At 43.3% G+C, this 16,473-nt stretch overlaps 1 long non-coding RNA gene across 1 annotated transcript in view; it reads left to right on the top strand.

Moving 5' to 3' along the window:
• Nucleotides 1-13,538, top strand: part of LOC141578687 (uncharacterized) — a 42,075-nt gene extending 28,537 nt beyond the window's left edge. The window contains exon 2 of the long non-coding RNA XR_012509307.1: nucleotides 12,576-13,538. This is a non-coding gene — a long non-coding RNA (uncharacterized LOC141578687). The remainder of the gene's footprint in view (nucleotides 1-12,575) is intronic.
• The last annotated feature ends 2,935 nt before the right edge of the window (nucleotides 13,539-16,473 follow it).

The raw sequence follows: 16,473 nt of genomic DNA, 5'->3' as shown, positions 1-16,473 counted from the left end.
GTGTTCCTCTTTGGGTTAATCCTGTATGGGACTCTGTGCACTTCCTAGACTTAGGTGACTACTTCCTTCCCCAGGTTAGAGAAGTTTTCAGCTATTATCTCTTCAAATATTTTCTTAGGTCCATTCTCTCTTCTCTCTTTGGGACCCCAATAATGTGAATGTTAGTGCACTTTATGTTGTCCCAGAGGTCTCAATCTATCTTCATTTCCTTTTATTCTTTTTTCTTTTATCTGTTCTGTGGTAGTGATATCCACTACGTTGTCTTCCAGCTCACTGATTTATTCTTCTGCCCTGTTTAGTCTACTTTTTGTTCCTTCTAGTGTATTTTTCATTTCAGTTACTGTATTCTTCTTTTTTTTAATTGAAATATAGTCAGTTAAAATGTGTCAATTTCTGTGTACAGTTCAATGTCCCAGACATGCATATATATATGTATATATATATACACACACATATATTCATTTTCATATTCTTTTTCATTAAAGGTTATTATAAGATATTGAATATAGTACCCTGTGCTATACAGAAGAAATTTGTTTTTTAATCTATGTTTATATATAGTGGTTATCGGTTACTGTATTCTTCATCTCTGTTTGGTTGTTCTTTATTTTTTCTATCTCTTTGCTAACAACTTCTATCTTCTCACTCTGTTCATCCATTCTCCTCCTGAGATCTCTGATCATCCTTATGATCTTAACTCTGTGCTTTTTCTCAGGTAGATTGCCTATCTCTACATCACTTAGTTCTTTTTCTGGGATTTTATCTTGTTCCTTTGTCTGGAATGTATGCCTTTGTTGCCTCATTTTGTTTGAATTTCTATTTGTATTTTTATGTGTGTGGTGGGTTAGTTACGTTTCTTGACCTTGAAGAAGTGGTCCTCTGTAGGAGACGTCCTATGCATCTCAGCAGCACATTCCCCTCTCATCACCTAGAGGCTTGTGGCCAGCTGATCCTAGGGTAGTTTCTGGCTCTATGTTTGCAGACTTATGTCGCAGGTTGCAAGATGAAAGTTTTCTAGCTTCTGATGTCTGCTCCCTGGTGGGTGAGGCTCTTCCAGAGGCTTGTCAAGCTTCCTGGCAGGAGGGACTGGTGCCTGCCTGCTGGTGGGTGGAGCTGGGTCTTGGCCCTCTGGTGGGCAGGGCCGTGTCTAGATGCAGCTTTGGAGTCATCTTTAGGCAGTCTGTCTGCTGATGGTGGGGAATATGTCCCCAGCTAGTTAGTTGTTTGGCCTGAGGTGTCCCAGGCTGCTGGGTGGGGCCAAGTCTCAGTGCTAATGTCCAAGCAATTTGCCAGCCTCCCAGAAGGAGAGCTCACTCAGGTGAACACCCCCAAATGTCTTCCACTGTGTTCATATCTCCAGGGTGAGCTACAGCTGCCCCATGCCTCCCCAGGAGACCCCCAAGATTAGCAGGAATGTCTAGTCCAGTGTCCCATGAAATTACCACTTTTGCCCTTGGTCCCAGCAAGGGTGAGATTTTCTGTGCAACCCTTAAGTGTAATGTCTCTGGTAAAGTCTCTATTTCCTCCAGTCCCATGGAGCTTCTCCAGTCAAGCCCTGCTGGCCTTCAAAGCCCAACACTCTGGGGGCTCCTCTTCCTAGTGCCAGACCCCTCTCCCCACCACCCCCGGGCTGGGGAGCCTGACATGAGACTCAGAACTCTCATTCCCATGGGAGAACCTCTGCAATATAATGACTCTCCAGTTTGTGGGTTGCCAACCTGGGGGTGTGAAGCCTGATTGTATCATGAGTCCACCCTTCCTGTTGGTCTTATTGTGGTTTTCTCTTTAAGCTTTTAGCTAAAGAAGATCTTTTTCTGGTAGTTTCCAGTCTTTTTGTTTTTTATCATGAGTTGTTCTGCAGTTAGATGTGATCTTGGTGTGTCTGTGAGAGGAGGTGAGCTCCAGCTCCTTCTACTCTGCCATCTTGGATCCCTGAATAGACATTTTTCCAAAAAAAAAAACAAAACACAGATGGTCAACAATCACATGAAAAGATGTTCAATGTCACTAATTATTAGAGCAATGCAAACCAAAACCACAATGAGAGACTACCTCACACCTGTCAGAATGGCTATCATCAAAAAGACAACAAATAGCAAGTGTTGGTAAGGATGTGGAGAAAGAGGAACCCTCATTCTCCTTTGGTGGGAATGTAAATTGGTGCAGCCGCTGTGGAAAACAGTATGGAGATTTCTCAAAAAATTAAAAGTGGAAATACCATATGATCCAGCAATTCCACTTCTGAGTATTTTTCTGAAGAAAACAAAAAAGCTAATTTGAAAAGATATATGAACCTCTAACTCATTACAGGTTTATTTACAATGGCCAAGATATGGAAGCAAATTAAGTGTCCATCAACAGATAAATGGGTAAAGAAGATGTGGTATATATACACATATATTCCATTGTGTGTGTGTATATGTATATGTAGAATATTGGTCAGCTATATTAGAATATTAGCAATAGAATATTAGTCAGCCATAAAAAAGAATAAAGTCTTGCCATTTGCAGTCCATCCAAGATGAACCTACATGGTTTTACGCTAAGTGAAATAAGTCAGTCAGAGAAAGACAAATACCATGTGATTTCACTCATAAGTGGAATCTGAAAAGCAAAACAGAAAACATACATAACAAACATAACAAAACAGAAGGACAGACACAGAGACTAAACTGGTGGATGCCAAAGAGGAGGATTGTGAGGAGGATGAGTAAAATAGGTATGGGAGATTAAGAGGTACAAACTTCCAGTTATAAAATAGTTAAGGGATGTAGTGTATCACACAGGGAATATATTCAATAATGTTGTAATAACTTTGTATGGTAACAGATGGTAACTAGACTTATCTGATGACCTTTTTTAATTTATAAAAATACTGAATCACTATATTATACACTGAAACATATATGGTAAATCAATTATATCAATTAAAAAATTTTAAAATGAAATAAAATAAGCTGTAATATGAAAAAAAGAAAATAAAAGAACATGACAAAAGCCACTAAAGGAACCTTTGGAAAATTTAAATGTATTCCAGCCACTAAGTGCAGAAGAAATGCCTCTGTGGCATTTAATGGGATTAAAAATTCTTTCTCTACAGTTTCCATTTAATTAAAAAAATCCACTTCAAACTTGGCAAATTAGCAAATGTAGTATTGATTTATTATTAATCTTTCCATCAGACCTCAAACTTGTAGTTGCTTCACAGTCATTTCTATTGTTCTTCAAAAACTGATAAATGAGAAATTCTGGATTCCACTTTTATTTTTAAAAAATAAAATAATAAATTCAGTGCCAAAGTGTTGAAGACAATGGGATTGTGAGTAACAAACATTAAGAATATAATACCCTAGAACCACATTAGAAGAATATTGTGGTTCTTCCCATTGGATTTATAAAATAAACTTATGAAAGAAACAAGGTAGTTGATTTACCTATGCACTTGAAATATATCTCAAAAATATTTAAAAATTTATTTTAACATAATTTGGATTAAAAAAATGGCTGAAAGGGCAAAAATGGAGAGAAACAGGGACACTCACTATTGATCAATCCAGACACTCAAATAAGGAGCAAACTCTCCTGAGTCACTAACTAAGCAGAGACCCAGAAGAAAACAAATATTTGGCCATCTTTTTGGGGAGGGAGGGTGGGGTTCATAAGGTATTTCAGAATATTTTTAGATTTACAGAAAACTTGCAAGGTTGTGTAGAGAGTTCCCATAAACCTTTCACCTTGTCTCCCTGACTTTTAACATCTTACATTACCATGGTAATTCTGTCACAACTCTAAGACTTGCCTTGGTACATTACTATCAGCTAAACTCCAGATTTTATTCTGGTTGCACTTGTTTTGCTACTAATGTTTTTACTCTGTTCCAGAGTAACATCCAGGATATCACATTACATTCAGCCGTCATGCCTCCTTACTCTCCTCTAGTCTATGACAGTTTCTCTGTCATTCCTTGTTTTTCCTGACTATGACAGTTTTGAGAAGTACTGATCATTTACTTAGTGACTCTCCCTTGATTTGAGTTTGTTTAATGTTTTTCTCACTTTTTGAGTTATGGGTTTTTAGGGTGGTTTTATCACAGTAAGGAAGTACCCTTTTCTTCACATCCTACAAGGTACATGCTATCAACATGACATCATTTTTGGTGCTAATCTTAATCACCTGGGAGTGTTTGCCATGTTTCTCTACCGTAAAGTTTCTCCCTACTTCTCCCCCAGAACACTCTATTTTTTGGAAGAAAATCGCTAAGTATAGTCCATTTTTGGTATGGGGTAGAGGTTAAGCTCCACTTTGTGAAGGGGAGGAGTATCAATATAAATTCTTCTGCAAAAGATTTTTCTCTTCTCCCTTATTTATTTATTCAGTATGAACTCATGTATATTTATTTTTATGTTTTGGGTTATAATCTAATACTGTTATTTACTTTATTGCTTAAATTTTTCCAGTCTTGCCCATTGGGAGTTCTCTCAAGTTGGCTCCTGTGTCCCTTTGACATCTCTCTCTCTCTCTCTCTCTCTCTTTTTTTTTTTTTTTTTTGAGTACTTTCTGGTATAACAAGATGCTCCGGGCTTATCTTGTATTTTCCCAACTCCAGACCTAGAATCAGCTATTTCTCCAAAGAGCCCTGGTTTCTCTTGTTGGAGAATGGTGCTTAGAAAATAAGATCTCAACATTGGATGTGTTTGTTGCTATGAGGCCCTCTCAATGCACAGAGTTGGGAAAATTGATACCCATGTATGCGTATTGATCTATAACTACTTCTGTAGCTATCCATCTGTGTCTATACTAAGCTACCCATAGCGATGTTAACTATCCTTTCTAATGTATGCCTGAACAACACCAAGTACAATAAATTTTCTGTTACCTGATATGGTCAAAGAAGGCAGCACCCTGGTTAATCAACTCTCCTAGATAAATGAGAGTTATCAAACGTGAATTCTGTATATTATCAATCTTCCAAGAACTGAGCTATACCATTAAAATGACTTCTATAGATAATAACAGATTTTTTAAATATATATTTTTATTGACGTATAGTCAGTTTACAATGTCGTGTCAATTTCTGGTGTACAGCACAGTGCTTCAGTCATACATGAACATACATATATTCATTTTCATATTCTTTTTCACCGTAAGTTACTATAAAATATTGAATATATTTCCCTGTGCTGTACAGCATGAACTCATTGTAGCTCATTTAGTCTTCATAAGCCCTCAGGTAGGTACTGTTCCTATCCCAGTTTCACAGATGAGGGCACAGAGGTGCGGAGAGGTGGATCTGCCTAGTGTTACGTAGTAAGTGGCAGAGCAGTCACCAGAGTCCACTACACTATACCTTCTTGGAAAGCTTTAGTCTTTCTTTGAGGGTTCTGGAGACAACACTGAGCCATGATTCTGTGTATCAGAAAAAGTATTCTGCAGATGCTTGCATATGTCATAAACCAAGGTGTGATTTATTAAGAATTTTATTTTCTTTCTGATTGTCTGGGGTTGCCATATTTTCTTCAATGAATATCTATTAATTATATATTAAATAAAAACTGTAAACATCATACATTTATTTAGAATAACAGTAACTGGCTATACTTTCCCACCAGAGAGTCTCCTACCATGACCTATATTGTAAGATCAAAGTTCAATTTTAGTATGGTAAGATTTTCTTATATTTGATACATTTTCTTCTTTTTTGATAAAAGAATCTTATATATCTCCCATTACCTTTGCCTATTAAGTAGCTCAATACAAAAATTGCACAGGTCCTTTTGATCTACTTTAATTTTGGGGGGGGTCATACTTTATCTTTTTTGGTCCATCATTTTACCATAAGGCATGTGAAGTTCATAAATAATATTTATTATTGTTTTAAAAAAATTTTTAGTGGGGAGGTAATTTGTTCGTTTGTTTAAATGGAGGTACTGAGGATTGAACCCAGGACCTTGTGCATGCTAAGCATGTGCTCTACCACTGAGCTATACCCTCCCTCTATTATTGTTTTTTGAATCATGGTCTTTCACAGAGCCCCTATTGATACCTTGCAGAACCCTAGAGTTCTTTGAGAAATACAGCGTTAGAAGTATTTATCAGCTCTCTGAGGTCAATTCTATAGGAGATTTCTGTGAAGAATTACTGGTTAGGACCTTTCTTTGCTGGGGATCCCCATATATCAATATCTATGTCTCTCCCCCTGCCTGCTTTCTTTTTTTCTTTCTTGATATCTCCCTTCTTTTCTTCCTTCTTTCCTTACTTCCTTCTTTCTCTAGCTGGTTAATTGGGTCCCTGAGGCAATATGATCTGCCAGTTGTTCTCTTATCTTTCAAGACATGGCTGCAAAGTCCCCTCTTGGTGAAGCCTCTCTGCCTGTCTCCACCAGTTGTGCCCCTTCCTGTGTGTTTTTGGTTCATGTCCATTTAGTGTCTGTCTAGTGACCCTAACAAAAAGGTCACAGTAGCTAAATCCTTGGGCAGGGATCTGGCATGTCTTTGGTCCCTGGGACCAAATGATGGGATGTCCAGACCAGTAAGGCTACCACATGCCACACATAATCGTCTCTGCCATACATGCAGAGACTGAGTTCACTGCACTAACAGAAATTGGTACACGTACCGTCTTGATGCCAGTCTGGCAAACTGAATCAACTTATTAGGAAAAAACAATTCAGTAGCAAAAGATCAAACAGATTTCTTGACATGGTGTAGACAAGAGTTAACTGACTAAGTTCTGCTCTTCATTAAAATGTTTTGTCATCATTTATACTGTCATAATCATTTTATCTGCCGGGTTTTTTTTTTTTTTAATAATTCTATGGGACATTTTTAGTATCTTTTCTGGCCATCTCTGAAAAGACTCATCAAAAGAGTCAGCATTATCACGTTCGCCTCACAAAAGAGTCAGCAATTTATTTTTAAACATTTAAGTACAGCAATATTATTATTTTTTGAACAGATAATTGAAACATTTATTTTAGCTATTAAGTTATTGCTTCTTGAGGCTTTCTGTGGATATAGTAGAAAAAGAGGGTTTATACTGTTTAAATAGAGAGAAATATAGCCTGTATGAAATAAGCCACTCTTTAGATCAATTCCTTGACTTATTAAAAGTGGTTCTTATTGTAAGCAGTTTTTGAATAGGGAAAGGCATTTGTTAGAAGCATAATGTAGCATGCTCCAGTTCTGAAATCAGAGGCAGGAAAAGAAGTTCATGAAACAAAAAATCCATTTATAAGCTCAGCCAAGTCTCTTTCTCATAAGCAGCAACTTCTCTCCTAAATTGGTTCAGACTTGCAGCTCTGACTGCAGAGATGGTTCTGCTCTAGAAAGCTCCTGAATGATTCCAGTCTCTTAATGCCTTGGAGGGCATAGAACTGTGTCTTTAAAGCAGCCCTTGGTCTAATCTTTCTGCCAGAAAGGAGCCTACAGAATTCTAGGAACTAAAATTGGAGGACAACAAGGCAGACATCTTTTCCTATCAAGCCATGTGTTCTGGGCTGAGGCACATATTAAGTGTCTTTCTGCACAGGATGAGATGACAGATGCTCAATTTCTGTTTCTAGGAGATTACAGCATGACAGAGGGCACAGGGCTGGAAGGGTCCACAGTGTACCTAGTCGCAGAATAAATGCTATCTTAGGGCAGAGATTTAGTCAATAAGTAAAGGACTTAACATATTGAGATGTTTAAAGACTTGATTTAAAATAAGCGCAGGCATGATTCGAAATAGACTGGTAACTGACTGTTTACAGGGAGTGGTGAAATTGGGCCCAGGTCACAAACTGAGCTTCATGGGGCCATTTTGTTTAGATTTGGGGAAATACAGTGGCTCTCTAGAAATGGTTCTCAAACCTAGCTGATCTTTAGAGTCATCCAGGAAACTCTTAAAATACAAATTCTCAGGCCTGCCTCTAGATTTATTGAATAAGGGTGGGAGAGGATGGGGCCCAGAAATCTTGAGTTTAGGAGCTACTAAACCTTAGAGATGGAGTTCAGGTTTAGGGCAGGCAAATCTTGTTTTGAATCTTGCCTGTGTGACCTTGAGCAAGTTTCCAGACTCTTCTGAACCACAGAAATTCTAAGAAGAGTAACTTTGGGGTGAATCAATGGGATGCCAAAGGTCTCAAAGTATTGGCGTAGGTGCTGGACATTACTGAGCATTTGGTAACTGTCTTAGTCCATTCAGGCTGCTATAACAAAAAGACCATAGACTAGCTGGCTTAAACAACATTTATTTCTCATAGTTCTAGAGGCTGAGAAGTTCAAGATTATAGTGCTGGCAGACTTGGTGTCTGTAAGGGTTTGCTTCCTGCTGCATAGACAGCAGCCTTCTCTCTGTAACCTCACATGGCCAAAGGGTCAAGGGAGCTCTCTGGGGTCTTTTTTTTTTAATAAGGGCTCCATGCTCATGACCTAATCCCCTCCCAAATGCCCTACTTCCTAATACTGTCACATTGGGAATGAGGATCTTAACATATGAATTTTGCGGGGACATAAACATTCAGTCTATAGCAGGAACCATGGGCTGCTCTCTCTCCTTCCTAATTCCAGCACGTGATGCTCTTTGGGATTTCTGTGGACATGGGTGATACCCAATTAAACCATAATCAGATGGCCACGTAGCAGGTCAAGAAGCTGGCTGATTCAGAGAGGAAGTGTTTGATATCTGGTTAATTCTGATAACCCCAGGTTGAACCTGATTGACTGTATTGCTCCCCAAAGGCCAACAGCACCTGGCTGGAACCAGCTGAGCAGGCTGGCATAGCCTCAGGGCTTCTGATTCACTGAAAGACATTGCTTGTCTTGGGTCCCCTAAGCATGTGATAATCACACTTCAAGGTTCTCTGGGTTCTTACCATAATGAGTGGAGGGTGGGTGGACAGCGTCTGGCTGGCCTTCAGGTGCAAACACCAAGAGAACTCAGGGCATCTGGAGCCACAGAATAAACATGGCCTGACTTCCTGGATTGTCAATTTTACTCAAATCTTGGAGGAAGCAGTGTTATTTTTATACTATGAATAGCTGTTTGTTTGGGTTTTTTTTTTTTGATGATTTGCTTTGTGCCAGGCACATTTATCTTAGTAGCAATCTGATGAGAAAACCTTGTGAAGTAGTTGCTTTCATCATCTTGGTTTTACAGATGAGGAAAAACTGGGCCACAGAGATGTTAGGTAACTAGACAAAGAGGTATTAGAAGGGAGCAAAGAGTATGAGGAGAGAAGGCACTCCTGGCAGAGGGCACAACATGTGCAAAGGCCCTGAGGCCAAAAGGAGCAAAGTGCATCTAAGGAAAAGAAAGTCCAGGATAGCTTATGTACAGAGAACAAAAAAGCAAGGGCCACCAGCTCATGCAGGGGCTCATGGGCCACTGCAATTTTGTCTGTTCTCATAAAAGCATTGGGAAGTAACTGAGACTTTGTTTTTAATTTAGCTTTTATTATGGAATTTTAAAAACATAGACATAAGTAGTAAGATCACAGATCCCACATACTATCACCCAGCTTCAGCAATTAACCACTGATATGTTTCAAGCAAGAAAGTGACATGATTAGTTTTATGTTTGTACCAACAAACCAACGCACCCTCTGGCCACTGTGGAGAAGGAATTGGAGACAAAAGAGTGGACGTGGACAGAACTGCTGGGAAGCCACCACAGTGGTCCAGGAGACAGAAAGTGTCATGGCGAGTGAGGATAAACTGAGGGCAGTGGACAGATTTTGGAGAAATGGATATGAAGGGGTCATGGATCAGCTTCACCCAGAAGCAGAGCCTGAGACAAGGATTTGAGTTCAAGTAGTTTATTTGGGGCTCAAGAAATACCAACAGGCAAGTGAGGAAGGGAGACAGGGAAGGAAGAAGGAAAGGGAGCCAGTGTCTTCTCAAGACAGCTACCCCTTGGGCAGGACCAGCTGTGTAATTTGCAGAGCTGGTGCAAAATGGAAATGTGAGGCCTTGTGCTCCTAAATTATTGAGAAATTCAGAATGATGACAGCAGAGTATTCAGCCAAGCACAGGGCCCCTCTACAACCTTACACATTGCAAGCGCATGAAGTGCATCTCGCCTTTGGGCAATTGGAGCTCACTCCTGTGGGAAACTGGGTGAAATAAGACACCCATCTCAGAGGGATGAGGGAGGTATCAGTCTCAGGTCGATGGCTGCTCCTGAAGAGGTCTAGCTTTCTGGCAATCCCAGCCTGCCCGGCTTAGAAGGACGGCTTCCCCTGGCTTCTTCATGCAGATCCTGGAGGTTGGAAGTGTGCCAGTGCCACTGACGGATATGGTCTGTCCTTAGGGACGTGGGTCAGACAAGGATAAGGAGGTGTCTCCAAGGGGGCACAGGTGACTTGTAGGTTCCTGGCTTATGCACTGGAAGGTCAGAGGGTCCTTCCTGGAGAAAGGGAACACTGGAAAGGGAGTAGGTGGGGGCAGGTGAGGGAAGCACCAGATTTGGTTTGAATATGTTGAGCTCAACTCATCCATGTGGAGATGTCGGGAAGGCAGCTGGAATTTTGACTTTTCGGCTCAGAGGAAACATCTGGCTATGGGTGTGGATGGAAGTGGCAGGGAGGGAGTGCTGAGGGCTCTGGGATGCTGGGTACCCACGGTCCACAGGCTGGAGCCAGGACATAGGCCAGTACTGAGGGTGCTTAGTTAACTAAAGCAGAAAGCTGCTCCCTTAGCCTCCCCAGACCCTGGCCTCTGGACCAGGGGAGTTAGGTGGGCACCTGGCCTTAAGGGGTTAGTGCCATCTCTCTGAGGCGGAGGCTGGAGTCACCACCTTCCCCAGGCCCCCATAAACGGCTTCCTGTCCCAGCCTTGGTAGAGACAGAGAGCAGATGGTCCAAAACCACCAGTGTCGGACTGAACTTTCACCACTTTCCCACGTGCACTCCCCCAGCCCAGGCAGAGGTAGAAACAGAGGGAGAGTCAAGTTCTGAACTCTCCCGCACAAACACTGAAGGAGTGTTTCCATCCTTATCTCCAATTTCTGTTTCATGGGTTTCCTCTGTGCAAGTAACACCCTAAGTTTACCAGTAGATATTAAAACAATGAATTTGCCCCCTCAATGGAGACAGTGAAATGGCTGGAGTTTTACAGAATCCAATTACCAAGAGCAGTTAAAGTGTCCAAAATTTGGTCCATGGGCGTTCAGATGACAAAGGTGTTCTTGCATATCAATGTCTATTTAAAGAAAGGGTGCCCAGGCACCATTAGTGCCAAGAGAGACTCCTGGAAGCCACTTTATTTCTCATCATTAAAGTCAACCTGAGTTTCCAAACAAAGAGCAGGATAAATGAATCGGACCTGCCAGGCTCAGGCAGCCCTGGGCTCCTTAACCCAGTAAGCGCTCCCTTATTGTTAATTCTCATTAAAACGATGGTCAAACAAATCACATGGCACCTGCTGGCTCTTGCTTTCAGAGAAAGACCTCTTCCCAGGGGGCCCTGGACACAGTGGATGGGCCCCTAAGCCCGTGCAGGGGGAGTCAGGACACCCACTGGCTGTGGCTGTAGGTCAGTCTCCAGCTTTCACAGCCTTACTTCAGGTCTTCCTGGGCAGCATTTACTTTTCTTGTGCTTATAAAAATGGGCATATATAAAAACATCTCTTCAGGTGTTTGTGCGGGCAGATTGCAGAGATCTGGAAAAAAGCCAGAGTATAAATCTACACTGAAACATTTAGATGGAAAGTGGAGAAAAAATGCAGATGAATGTGTTCTATTTGTCATTGTGGAAAATTAAACATCTGGGCTGTTGATTAAGTTTTTACTTTTTAATCCAGCTGTTTTGGCATGGCACAGTCACAGCCTGAGAGATTCTTATTTGTCATAATTTCATGGTTATTTTATTCAGGAATGATATTCAAATACCAAACATCAGGTTTGGCATGAATGCTAGCCCCAAACAGCTGATACTGGTGTGTGCTGGCCGGGTGGCAGTCCTGGCTGTCCTGTTCACTCTGCAAGTGATGGCAAGAGGAGGGGACACCGAGGCAAGACTAGAGATGGTATTTACATTTGTCCTAGGATCTCACTGCAAACAAGGGGTAGAAAGGTGCTAGTGAAAAAGCTGAGTGTTGGGTGACACCGGTGTCCCTGGGAATTCAATTCCTAGGTCCGGTACTAGCCCAGCTGCCCGCTCCCAGGGGCAGCTGGCTGTCCTCCCACCGCTGGCTGTCCTCCTGATACCAGAGCAGAACACCAATAGCAAGGACTTGGAATCCGAAGATGGATAATCTGTAATATCAAAAATGACACTGTAAATTGGTTCCAAATACAAGGATGTTTCGTTATGGCGCTGGGGCTGTCTCACACAGCTTCATGCTTCAAATGTTTCTCAGCCAAATAAAGAGGCCTAATAGCCATCAAACTCTTGTCCAACGTAATTACCATAAATCATTATAAATGGGCTCTAATATTGCTAGAAACATTGATGCACAGCTATGGTCACGGGGAAATGGGGCCAAGAGATTATTTTGCTGAGAGAATGTGCTACCAAATCACATTCACAGGACCCAGCTGAACCCTTGTTCAGAAAGTGAAGGAAATCTCCCCCAAATGTCTTGTGATTGTCACAGGTGCCATTAAATGTGGGAAAGAACTGGAATGTAGTACCAGTCCAGGAAAAACGCCAGCAGCCACACGTCTCAGGGAGCAGCGTTTCAGCAGTCATTGTGAAGTAAGCGTTGACATTAATGCAGCAGGACCGTTATTGCCTGGCCTCATTCGAGGGGCCTTACGCCAATTAACTACCTTATAAGGTAGGCTTGGTTAATGTCCCATTTACCGATGAGTCAGGCGCTCCCAGGTTACCACTTCTCTTTAAATCCATTATTCATTTCCCACCAATTATTGATACCTTCTAGGTGTCTTGGGGGAAACACAGAGGAGACCAACTTCTGCCCTTAAGGGTATGGTACGTGCTGGTGTGTCCTGCAGATGCAAGTCTGAAGACACTGAAGGGAGGACCACTGGGAAGAGGGGACAGGAAGGAAGGGAGACACAGCAGGAAGAGAGATGGATGGTGAAAGCGGCATATGTTTGAGACCATGGCTTTCAAATGTACTGTGTGACTTTGGAGAGATGCTGTAACTTTTTTTAGGCCTCAGTGTTCACATCTGTAAAATGTATTTGTATTTTCTGTGTGTTTGTCACTTCCCCCCTGGTAACAGTGTTGCTAGTGGGTGTGTGCTGGGAGCCCCAAGGGAAGACTGGGGAGGGAGGCCCATTGGAGCAGAGCCTTGAGAGCAGGCAAGGTTCTCCTTGTTTTCACTCCCACCTCACCACCATGACGTGGATGCCAATTCCAGGAAAAAATGAGACGTTTGCTTTCCTGTTCTCCTCCCTGTGGCCCCAGGCTGGATCTAGACACAGATCCTCTGCCCTGTCCCAACCTGTCTGTGGACTTGCCTGCCCAGCCTCCCTCCAGCCTGCCCCCACCTTGTCCAGATGGTTCCTTATGGCCAGATTTAGCAAATAAAATACAGGACATCAGTTGAATTCAGATTTCAGATAAACAACAAAGACATTTTTTAGCTTCAGTATGTATGTACTGTGCAATATTTGGAACATACTTATACCAAAAAAAAAAAAAGTTTAAAAAATGTGTTGTTTTATTGCAGCAAAGTGTTACAGCTCAGTTGTGACAGCAGCCTGGATCCTGACAAGAGACCAAGCAGCACTCAGAGGGTTGGAGAACTCAAGTTTATTATGCTGGCAGACCCAGAAGAGTTAACTCTCCAAGCTTCGGACCCCATCTGTAGGTTTACACAGGCTTTTATAGGCTGCCAGTCTAGACTTTGCAACATCGTATGCAAATAAGGTGTAACAAAGTTGATTAATCAGGAACGAGCTTTTTGGAAATGGACCAATCAGGAGTGAGCTCAGGGAACCAATAGAATCTTAGGGGTAAATTCTGCTTTCCTGGAAGGAAGCCGTTTTATACAGGCAAAAAAGCTAGATAATGCTGCTGCGACAGGGAACCGGATGGCGCTGGCAAGAAAGTAGTGGCTCTACCTGGGGGTCCCCCTGGTCTTTTCCATGGGGCTTCCCACCTCAGTTTATCCTAAGTTAAAATGTAACTGGGGCGTTCTGTGTTTCATCTGAAACGTAACACCCTGTCTCAGGGAGACCTCCCTCAGCACCAGCAGGCCCCCGGCCCAGGCCCTCCCAGGAATGCCTAATTACGGTTTTTTTCTGGAATTCATTCATCCAGTCTTCAGAAATGGCCCAAACGTCCCCGGGAAGAGAGCTCTGTGTCAGACTCTCTGGGCCCGAGATGACCTGGCAGAGTATGCCCTGGAGAACCTCCCATTCAGTAGGAGGGAGAGGGGGCGCATCCGTTAGCAACCTTGTTACCAGGTGGGAAGTGTGGAGAACCGCAAAGACACGAGTTGAGGTGGGCTGGGGGGAAGGTTCCAGGAGGAGGCGGTCTTAGAGGGAGGGTTGCCCCAGGTGGCCGGGGAGAGCGAGGGCGGAGCGACGCTGCGGGAGACAACGCTTCCCGAGCACGTGGGGGCACCGCTTCTTCAGGGAGAGTTTTGTGACACAAACACGGCCGGTCCCCAACTCTGGCCAGCAGAGGGCGGGCTGGCTTGTGAAATGATTTTGCTCCAACACCAGGAGGAAAACGCCCCTTAGGTTAGAGGTTCTCTTTTTCTTTGCTCTGAAATCAGGTCAAAGAGGAGGGAAGACGAGGGTACATCCTTTCCTTTGTGACAGCGAGGGTCTTCCTGAGAACCCCACCAGAGCAAGGAGGTCAGAGGGGTGACCTCAGCACCTAGTGCGGAGCCGCACTTAGTGAGTGGACAGACACTATGGGAAAGGATGGGGGGAAGAAGGGAGGAAGGAAGGGAGGGAGGGAGGGGAGGGAGGGAAGAAGGGGAAGGCAAGCCTTCCTTGATGAGCAGGGACCCACAGGACCGACGTGGTGATCTCAGTGCATCTGCCCAGGGCTTGACACACAAAAGCCACTGTTGAAATAGAGAATGAATGGCCCCCAGAGAGGGAAATACTGAGAGCCTTCTACTTCCACACATTCAGGGTATTTAGGGTTGGTCTAGAGGTAAACTTGGGAAGGAGAAGTGGGAAGAGGGGGCTGGAAAAAAGGGAAACCCTTAGGGAAGAGAGAAGGATGGCAAAAATTGTAGATGTGCTTTCAAATGTGCTGTCTGACTTTATAGACACCGTATAACTTTTTTTTTTCAGGCCTCAGTTTTCACATTGTTGATGTACTGGGCACTTCCTACCTGGTAACAAGGTTGCTAACGGATGTGCCCCCTCTCCTACTGAGCGGGAGGTTCTCCAGGGGAGACCCTGCCAGGTCATCTCAGCCCCAGAGAATTTGGCACAGAGCTGACTTCATGGGGCGCTGGGGCCGTTTCTGAAGATTGGATCAATGAATTCCAGAAAAAAACGTAAATAGGCATCCCTGGGAGGGCCCGGGCCAGGGTGGGGGCCTGTCGGTGCTGAGGGAGGTCTCCCAGCAGCTGAGTATTAGGTTGTCAGATGAAACAGGATGGCCTAGTTTAAATTTAGTATCAATGGTCAAAAGAGAAAATAGATGTGATCACGTGACAGTGCTTTGAAAACTGCGAAATATGTGCAAAAATGAGGAGCTCTTGTCAGTCTCATTGTTACTCTCTCTTCTCCCCATGAAAAGACAGGAGAGAGTATGTGTGTTGAGTAAAAAGAGGAGGGAGGGAGGGAGGAGGGAAGGAAGAGAGAAGAGGGAAGACAGGAAGCACATTCTGGGTGTGGTCAGTATTTCCTTTTCCCTCCAGTCCCCTTGCTAAACCAGGGACCCAGGGCTCTAACTTTCTTATTTTCAGGTGAGAAGGTTCATTCACTGTCCAACAAGCATTTACTGAGCCCACATTTCCACCCTCGCAGGAGGGAACCTCCTGATGGGGCCACAGCCTGTACCCAACACGATTCCCTCGAGGCTTTGTGGGGCCCCAGTTTAAAAAGCACTTTTGCAGGAAGTTTCTCATTTGTCCTCTAGGCAGCTGAGGAACTGGGTGGATTTTTCTCTGTTTTAGAGACAGGAGACAAGTTCAGAGACCCGAAGTGCTGCCTCAGGTGACCCCAGCCAGTGGGTCAGTACAGCCTCTTTTCAGACTAGTCCTCCAGAAGTCGTGATTTGATACACGTATCAGGAGAAAGTGGTCTTGGTTGTGGAATAAACCAGGGGACTGCGGGAAATTGGAAACAAGCGGTGGAAGCTCTAGGCTGTTCCCCTTGCTTGTGTGTTTCTGAGGTAATTGTCATGGCTTGGTCAGTTGTGGGCCCTTTACGCTCTCTGCAAAGCCTCCCACACAGATTATCACTTAATCCCCACACTGGACGACAGGATGGCACCCAGGGAGGTTAAGTGACCAGTTCAGGGTCACACAGCTGGGAGGGTTGGGGGCTCTGAGTGCAGGTCCCTCTGACTCTTGCTCAGGCTGTGAATAGTATCCAGGGCTTGTGAGTGTT

Source organism: Camelus bactrianus, chromosome 9 (genome assembly GCF_048773025.1).
Source record: "Camelus bactrianus isolate YW-2024 breed Bactrian camel chromosome 9, ASM4877302v1, whole genome shotgun sequence".
NCBI lineage: Eukaryota > Metazoa > Chordata > Mammalia > Artiodactyla > Camelidae > Camelus > Camelus bactrianus.
This window is presented reverse-complemented; position numbering and strand designations above follow the sequence as displayed.